Raw genomic sequence first — 7,763 nt, 5'->3', positions numbered from 1 at the left:
GACAGTTTTCAGTCATCTGACAGTTCTCCAGAAAAAATATTCTATCTAAACTGTAATTTTTAAAGTACGATGCTACCATTGGAATTTTTATCCCACACCACAAGTATCTATTCACAAAACACCGAAGCAGTCATTGGTTCCCTTCATGCTGTGAGCGTACATTCATGACCTTCACAGTATAACCACTTACAGGGCTGCTTTATAAAGAGATCTTTAGAAAGCTGGTTTACAATGAATCATAGAGCTTGCAACTTGAGGATCTCATCCCAGAGAAAGATTTCATTAAAATAATGTTAAGTTTCTTTGCTTCCGTTTTTCTTTTTAACTAGATCACCACTATCGTCTATAATTTTATGGTTTCTTGAGGCCATTTCAAGCTATGTGTTTCCCCAAATAGCATCCTGTGGTTCAAAAAAATTCAGACAATATCCCATCAGGGCAGAGGTCAGAAGCAGTCTCATGGAAAAGCCAACATTTGAGGATTTGGGAACTTTGTTGGTTGGTTAATTGCTTGTTCTTTGATTGCTTGCTTTTAGGATATAAAGACTTCAATTTGAAAACATTTGCAAAATCTTCTGGCATCTTCCTCAACTAGATTCGCAGAATGAGAACTTCTGATATATAGAAACTAGCCAGACAACATCATTATTATACATCAACTGATTGTTTCCTGGACTGGAAGAAAGAAGGCAGGAATCTTGTCCCAGTGCTTAACACAGTGTCTGACACTAAAGGCAGACCGGTGTGAAAGAATAAAGGAATGTAGAGTAAATATGACCCCAAGAGAGAAATAAATATATCATAACCCCAGGTACTGGAGGAGAAAAGCAAAGAAAGAAAATTAATTTTAAAATAAATAAAAAAAGAAGATAATATCCCTGATCTCAAAATCTCACAGTCTAATAAGGAGAATAAGAAAGAAATGATTGCTGCATAGATAGATATGGATATAGCACAGAGGAAGGGGCCTAAATATTTTCTGAAGGAAGTGATTTCTGAATGTAGTTTTAAAGAATGAATGGAAATTTGCCAGGTAAGTAATGAAGGAAATCCTTTTCAAAGGGTCCTTTGCATCTTTATTCTGACCTGAACATTGACCTCATTTCCCTCTTTCATGAAAACTCAGGGTTAAAAAAAAAAAAATCTTTAAGATCATCTAGTCCAATGGTTCTTAAACAGAACTTTTGTGATTTTAAAATATGTCCACAAGAACTAGAAACAATCTCAGTATCCAATGACAATTGTATAAAGAAGGTGCAATATTAATACACAAAGGAATACTACTCAGCTATAACAAAGAAAACAATGGAATCCTGCCTTCACAATAACACAGATGGACTTAAAGGGTATTATCCTTAGGGCCTCCCCTGGTGGCACAGCGGTTGAGCACTAGGTTGCTCCCCGGCCACTGGAGGAGGGTCCCACATGGCGCGCAGCCCTCTCCTGCCGCGCCCACTGCTCCCCTCAGCAGTGTATTTCGTCGGTCTGCCTGTTCTGTTCCCTGCTGTGGCTCTGGTGAATTCTCTCACCCTCACATGCTTCTGACTGCACCCAGTGCTTGTATAAATAAATATATATATAAATAAAATAAAGCATGATATTAAAAAAGGGTATTATCCTTAGACAAACACAGTATGATTTCACTCATATGTTACATAAAGAAACAAAGAAAACAAATAAACTAAATAAAACAAATAAAAAATTTTAGATTGAAAGAGCAAATTAGTGGTTCACAGGAGTGAAGGTAGCAAGGGTAAATTGTGGTGGGTAAATTGAATAATAGGAGTGAATTGTATGAAAAGCACATACTATTATTTGTATGAAGATGCTGATTAATAATCATGACTCTCTGATCAGTCCAGAAAACTTGAAACCATTTTGGTTTTGAATTGGGGCAAAGAACTCACCCTCTTTTCCCTCCATTTCATAGCCAAGTTTTCAATTTATAGTCCTCCCTCACACCCCCCATTGAGGGATTTCTAGATCCTGTAGTAAATGCAATAACTTGCTAAGGAAAAGAAGCAATTGAGGACAACAGGAGATTGGAGTAAAGAAGATGAAAATAAAAGGTTATTTTTAAGTTTGTAAAGCAACCTCAGTACCATGCAGCAGAAATAGATCCAGCATTTTGAAGAAGGAAATTCCTTTATGCAATTTCAAGGGGTGAAAGGGCAGATGCAAAATACCATTCAGAACTGGTAGGAGAGAAAGGTCTATCCTTCTTTTGAGCAACACCTCCATCTTGCTATAAACACTCAATTTTGTAAAGAGAGAAGTACACGATTTCACCAGAAGAACTGTCAAAACGTCTAAACTGGGAACATATGAACTGAGAGGTATATTGTAGTGGGATTTTTAAAAGCTGAACTAGGAGAGTCAAGAGATATAATTCTAAGACTTGACACTGTACTTAAACATCTATTAAATGTGTGTAAATGGTAGATAATAATAGTGAACCTTCAGTGAAATGTATGGATACAAATTAAAAACTCAGTAATCTTTGGGAAACTCTAATGTCTGATAGTTGGTTTATTACAGAGGAAAAAGTAGGTCCTAGGATCTCTGAGAAGGAAGATTGGGCAGTTGAGCTGAGTATGGAGCTTGAGTCTACGGCCATACCACCCTGAACGCGCCCGATCTCGTCTGATCTCGGAAGCTAAGCAGGGTCGGGCCTGGTTAGTACTTGGATGGGAGTATGGAGCTTGAGAAAAAGATCTTTCAGGGGCAGGAGGTCAGAAAAACTAAGGACACTTCCAAGAGCCTGTGTGGGGAGCTTCACAAAGTGGTCATTTATGTTTGTTTATTTATGATGTTTATATAAGATTACATGTTTGTTAGGTTTATTTGCAATTTATTAGAGAAGAATTTGTTAATGGACCAACTTCTAATGAATAGTTAGTTGGCAAAGGATTGAAAAATTCTGCATTCCAGTTCCTGCATGCATCATTGAGTCATAGTTCTTGGGAAGGCTATTTAATTTCTGTTACTTCAACTATCCATCAATGAAGTGTGGGAAAGACTGTGGTCCCACCTCCAACTTAGGAACCTGGGAACAGCACAAGAAGCCATTGTCCATCTGAAGATGGACACCAAGGAATTCTTGACAGTCCACAGTGGAAGACACTGCTTGCAACCACAGCTGCCTGAGCAGAAGGGACGAGGGGTGGGTGGTGAAAACTCAGGCAGAATTGGAACAGTAGTAATGAGTAAAAGTAACGTAAGGCTTGAAGTATCAAAGGAATCTGAAACAAATAAAATAAAAGAAAATCTAAAACACCAGATGGAAGCAAAGTACCATATCCAAGTATAAAGAAAATATCCCAATTGAGTACTGTGATTTAGAGACAATAATAAAAATAACAGTCAATTAAAACTAGGAACGATGGCTCAAAGGGGGAAGTGAGGGTTGTGGTGCAAAAGACAGTGTCAAGAAAATCTTAGAAGTTTACGTCAAAATTCAAAAGATAAATCTGTTACAGGACAGGGAGAGGGGCACCCCAGACGCCGCAAACCTGCCTGCTCTACATAGTTTCTGCCATCGGCCGCATCAACACAAAACATATGAGACTTTAATGAAAAGGAATTTTAATACAATTAGTAAACAATACAGAAACGACAAAGAATACAGTTTCTAAATCAAGCATGCAAAGTTACCCATCCCCTTGTGGGTAAAAGTCCACCCAAGCAGGATTGGCCCAGAGCAAGGCCCCAAAGCCTGCCACAAGTCTAAAGCACCTTACAGTGGGGACCCACAGAAAAGGATCAGAAACAACCAGACAAGTCTGGGAGGAAAAGAGCAAAATCAAAATTAAGACAAAAACCGCCATTGTCACCTCCCCACAAGTCTCTCACCCACATCTGTGTCAACCAGTCCACTTGACCAAAATGCAAGCACAGTTTCTTCACGAGTCTCTATGCTCCATGTGCCTCCTCCAGGTCTCCTTCTGGCCTCTCCATCTTGCTTCCTTCCTTCCTCAGTCTCCTCTGCAGTTTCTTCTCCCTGCTCAGCTCCACCCTCCCTTGGATGGAGCAGGAAACCTGGAACCTCCCCCTTTCCTGGGGACTACCCTGTTACATAAAATCTGCACCTAAAACACATAAATCTGTTACCCCAATAAATATAATTTTAAAAAATTTAAAAATAAAATGATGAGAGTTAAGAATGAAATATAAAACAGCCATGACTATGGAGGATGTCCTTGGGGTTTTTCTCATTCATTATCTTTTAATTTATTTTCTTAAATGACTTCAAGTTGCTGATTCAAAAAGAAATGCCTGACAAAGAAAGCCATGAAGCCAGTATTGGTTTTTTAATCATAAGTGTAAATTGGCTAGTCAAAGGAACTGAAGAAATGATAGTTCACGAATAAGAAAGTATCTTTGTTTACCAGCTCTTTCCAGGGAGAGAAACACCAGAATACATTTTTATCTGGATTTTACACTGTTGCCTCAGGGGTTCAATTTAAGGTGGATCAATGAAATAGATTTGTTTTAATACATAAACTTGGGTACAAGATCCTGGACCCATCAAAAGGAACACAACCCAGGTAGTCACACCGGCCCTGCTCTTTTCTGAAGCAATGCCTGCCACCGTGTGACTGTCCCTGGTTGACACTGGAAAGACCCAGATGGATTGGGATCCCCTTCTTTATTTCTGTGTGATGCTCTGCTTTTGTGACTTCAGCAGAAACAAGTTCATGTCTGGTTTTTTAAACCACACCTAATCCACTACACAATTAGCTATAAAGAGCTCAACTAATTACTGTAAGCCACGTGTGTCATTTCAGCTCTGACCACCAATGGTCCATGCTTCTGGCTACATGGAGCTGTATCAGCATCTCAGATCTAACCTATCTCCAGAGTCATGATGTCTGGCACTTTCCACATGTACAGATGTACTCATATTTGTGTGTATAATTACATACAGTGCACACACATCTGCAGACACCTTTTGGATGATGGCTGGATTTGCTTATTAATCAGTTACTGATTCATAAGGATTTCCACCCTAACTAAGAAGTTTTTTAGCTGTTTCTCTGAGCTATTTCCCAATGTTGTCTGCATAATACATAGAAAAAGCTATCCAGGAACAACTTTAAAATACAGATTCCTGGAGCTTGCCTCCAATGAATCAAATTCAGTAGCTTTGGGGTAAAGTTCAGGAATCTGTATTTGTAATGTATTTTCTATTCAGAGCATAGGACAAAGAGATAAGCCACACCATGTAATTGTTACCAATACAAATGCCTGAGTTAAATCATCAACTCCCAGTTTTACTCTCAGTTCTTTGGCCAAGTTTCTTTCTCTCTCTCTCTCTCTCCCCCTCCCTCCGTCCCTTCCTCCCTCCCTCTCTCCCCTCATTTGTCTCTCTCTCTGCCTTATATGCCCAATATAAGGGAAAGGCAGATGCGGTATCTATGTCACAAGGATTAAATGAATTAATACCTTTTAACACTTGATTAAATGTATTCGTGAGTACATGACCTTAATTTCTTGTTTCATGCACTTCCATGTATTATTTTGAGGGTGTATTTTTTTTTTCAAGTAAGTATGCAACTACTTTTTTATCTTTTTTAAATTAACCCCTACCCCACCGCCATGAGGCTGACTATCCACTAGGCTGTGTGGGTGAAAGAACTCCCTAACACGCCTCCCACCACACATTTGTGTGGTAGCTATGTTATGCAGGCCTTGCCCTCCCCACCTCTCCCCAGCCTCTGTCCCCTGGGCTCCCACATCCCAGTGGGCTTCCAGTCCCCAAGTGGCCTGTCCAGATAGATGCACCCCTATGTTCATTGCATCACTGTTCGCAATAACCAAGTTATGGAAACAACCTAAGTGCCTGATGACAGAGGAGGAGATAAAAAAGCGGTGGTGTAAATATATAATGGGATTCTACTCCGTTGTTTAGAAAAATAATAGTAAATTCGTGCCATTTGCAACAGCATGGATTACGCTGAGTGAAATAGTGAGGAGAAAGACAAAGACCAGATGATGATGTCACTCACATGGTGAATATATATTAAACACACACACTCACAAACAGGGAACAAACAAAAGCAAACCCCTGAAATCTGACTACAGAGCTGGGGCTACCAGAAAGGAAGGCAGAGAGGGTGATAGGAGCAAAGCCAGGAGGTGGGCCATGGACTATGGCGAAGAATTATTGGGGCTTTGGTGTTCGGGTGTGGTGAGATGACATTATTTGAAGTGTGAACTTACACCCCTAAAACATATATAGTATTGCAAATCAATGCTACCTCATCAATTAAAAACAGAAACAATGTGGCCCTACTTGGATTCCTGCTTCTTCAGGGCAGGGCTCGCACGCCAAGGAAAAAGTGTGGCAATCACACACTTCACTGCTGCCTTTCTCTTCCTGAACTCCTACCCCACCCCCACGTCCATTGTGCTCTGTGAGAACCTAGCCGCTGTGCCTTTGCCTCACATTACTTAGTACGGTTTCATTATTTATTCATATATTAACCTAATGGAGGCAGGATCCATATCTACTCACTCCCTATTGTAATTGTGCTCCTGATTCTATTCTCAGCACACGGACTGCATTCAATACCACTTTGTAAATGGATGCATAAGCAAATGGCTACCCTGCCACACAGACGATGCCCCACTGCCTGCCCCCCCCAGCCCCCGGGGGTTCTCAGGCGCCCCAGCCAGGAGAGACCCCACGAAGCACTACTCCCCCAGGAAACAAAGCAGCCCGTCTCTGGGCTGATTCAGTGCTGCCACAGAGCCAGTGTCCCTTCCACCGCTGCAGGAAGAGGAACAAAATCACACTTCAAAAGAATCTGCTCTTCCATCATTGCCATTCAAACAGACACCTTCAAGCAGTTTACTTATTATTTTTTTAAGAATTATTTCTTTATTGTAAGATTTTAAATTTTTATTTATTTTTGCGTAGAAGAGGGGCAGTGAGAGGACTCACTAGATACTGAGTGGGGAACAGAACAGGCAGATTGACTGAAATACCCTGCTGAGGGGAGCTGAGGTGGGGAGGCTAGACAGGAGAGGTCTGCTGAGTCAAGTGGGTCAGCTCCCTTGCAGGGGTTCGCTGAGACTTAACCTCTAAGCCACCAGGGAGAACCCCCTTCAAGCATTTTAAATTCCCAGCTTCAAGCATTTTAAATTCCTGCTCACCTCTCACCTAGACAGACCCTGCTTGAGAGGCCAGTGGAACCACTCACCCTGACACAGGGCCTCCTCGCTGGATGAAATGAAATGGCAATATGTTCAAATTAATTTTAAAATGTTCCTGTGATTGTTAGGGGGAAAAGTATGTCCCAAAGCAAATTCCATATAGGCTTTGTGGACTCCACCCCCACCCCAGGTCAAAGCCAAAGACACTGAGAACTCCAAATCCCATCACCACCAAAGGGAAGGTGGCTGGGACCTGAGGGTGGGGTTAAGCAGCCAGGTGGATACAAAAGGCAGACACGTGGGCTTTGGAGGATCCCCCATTTTTGGCTCTCTGCCAGCTCGCAGCGGGTCCGGCCACCTCTGAGAGTGACTTTGGGTTTCCAGGTCATCCGATCGGGTAGGACGCATTAAAGACTTTATTTCCCTATTTTCTCCCTGAGTTGTACATTTTCCGTATTTCTTTTTCTCTTGTAAATAAACCTTTTATTAACCCTTTTGTGTGTGTCTGTAGTAGAGTATTCATAAGTCCCTTTAAATCGCGCGGGTGAGGACCCACAGCCAGGAACCCGTTTAATATCGGGGTTGCTCTATAACATGATGAGTGG

Source organism: Talpa occidentalis, unplaced genomic scaffold, assembly GCF_014898055.3.
Source record: "Talpa occidentalis isolate TD23 unplaced genomic scaffold, MPIMG_talOcc4v2.1 talOcc4.12, whole genome shotgun sequence".
NCBI classification, from domain to species: Eukaryota; Metazoa; Chordata; class Mammalia; order Eulipotyphla; family Talpidae; genus Talpa; species Talpa occidentalis.
Note: the sequence above shows the minus strand (reverse complement) of the source record.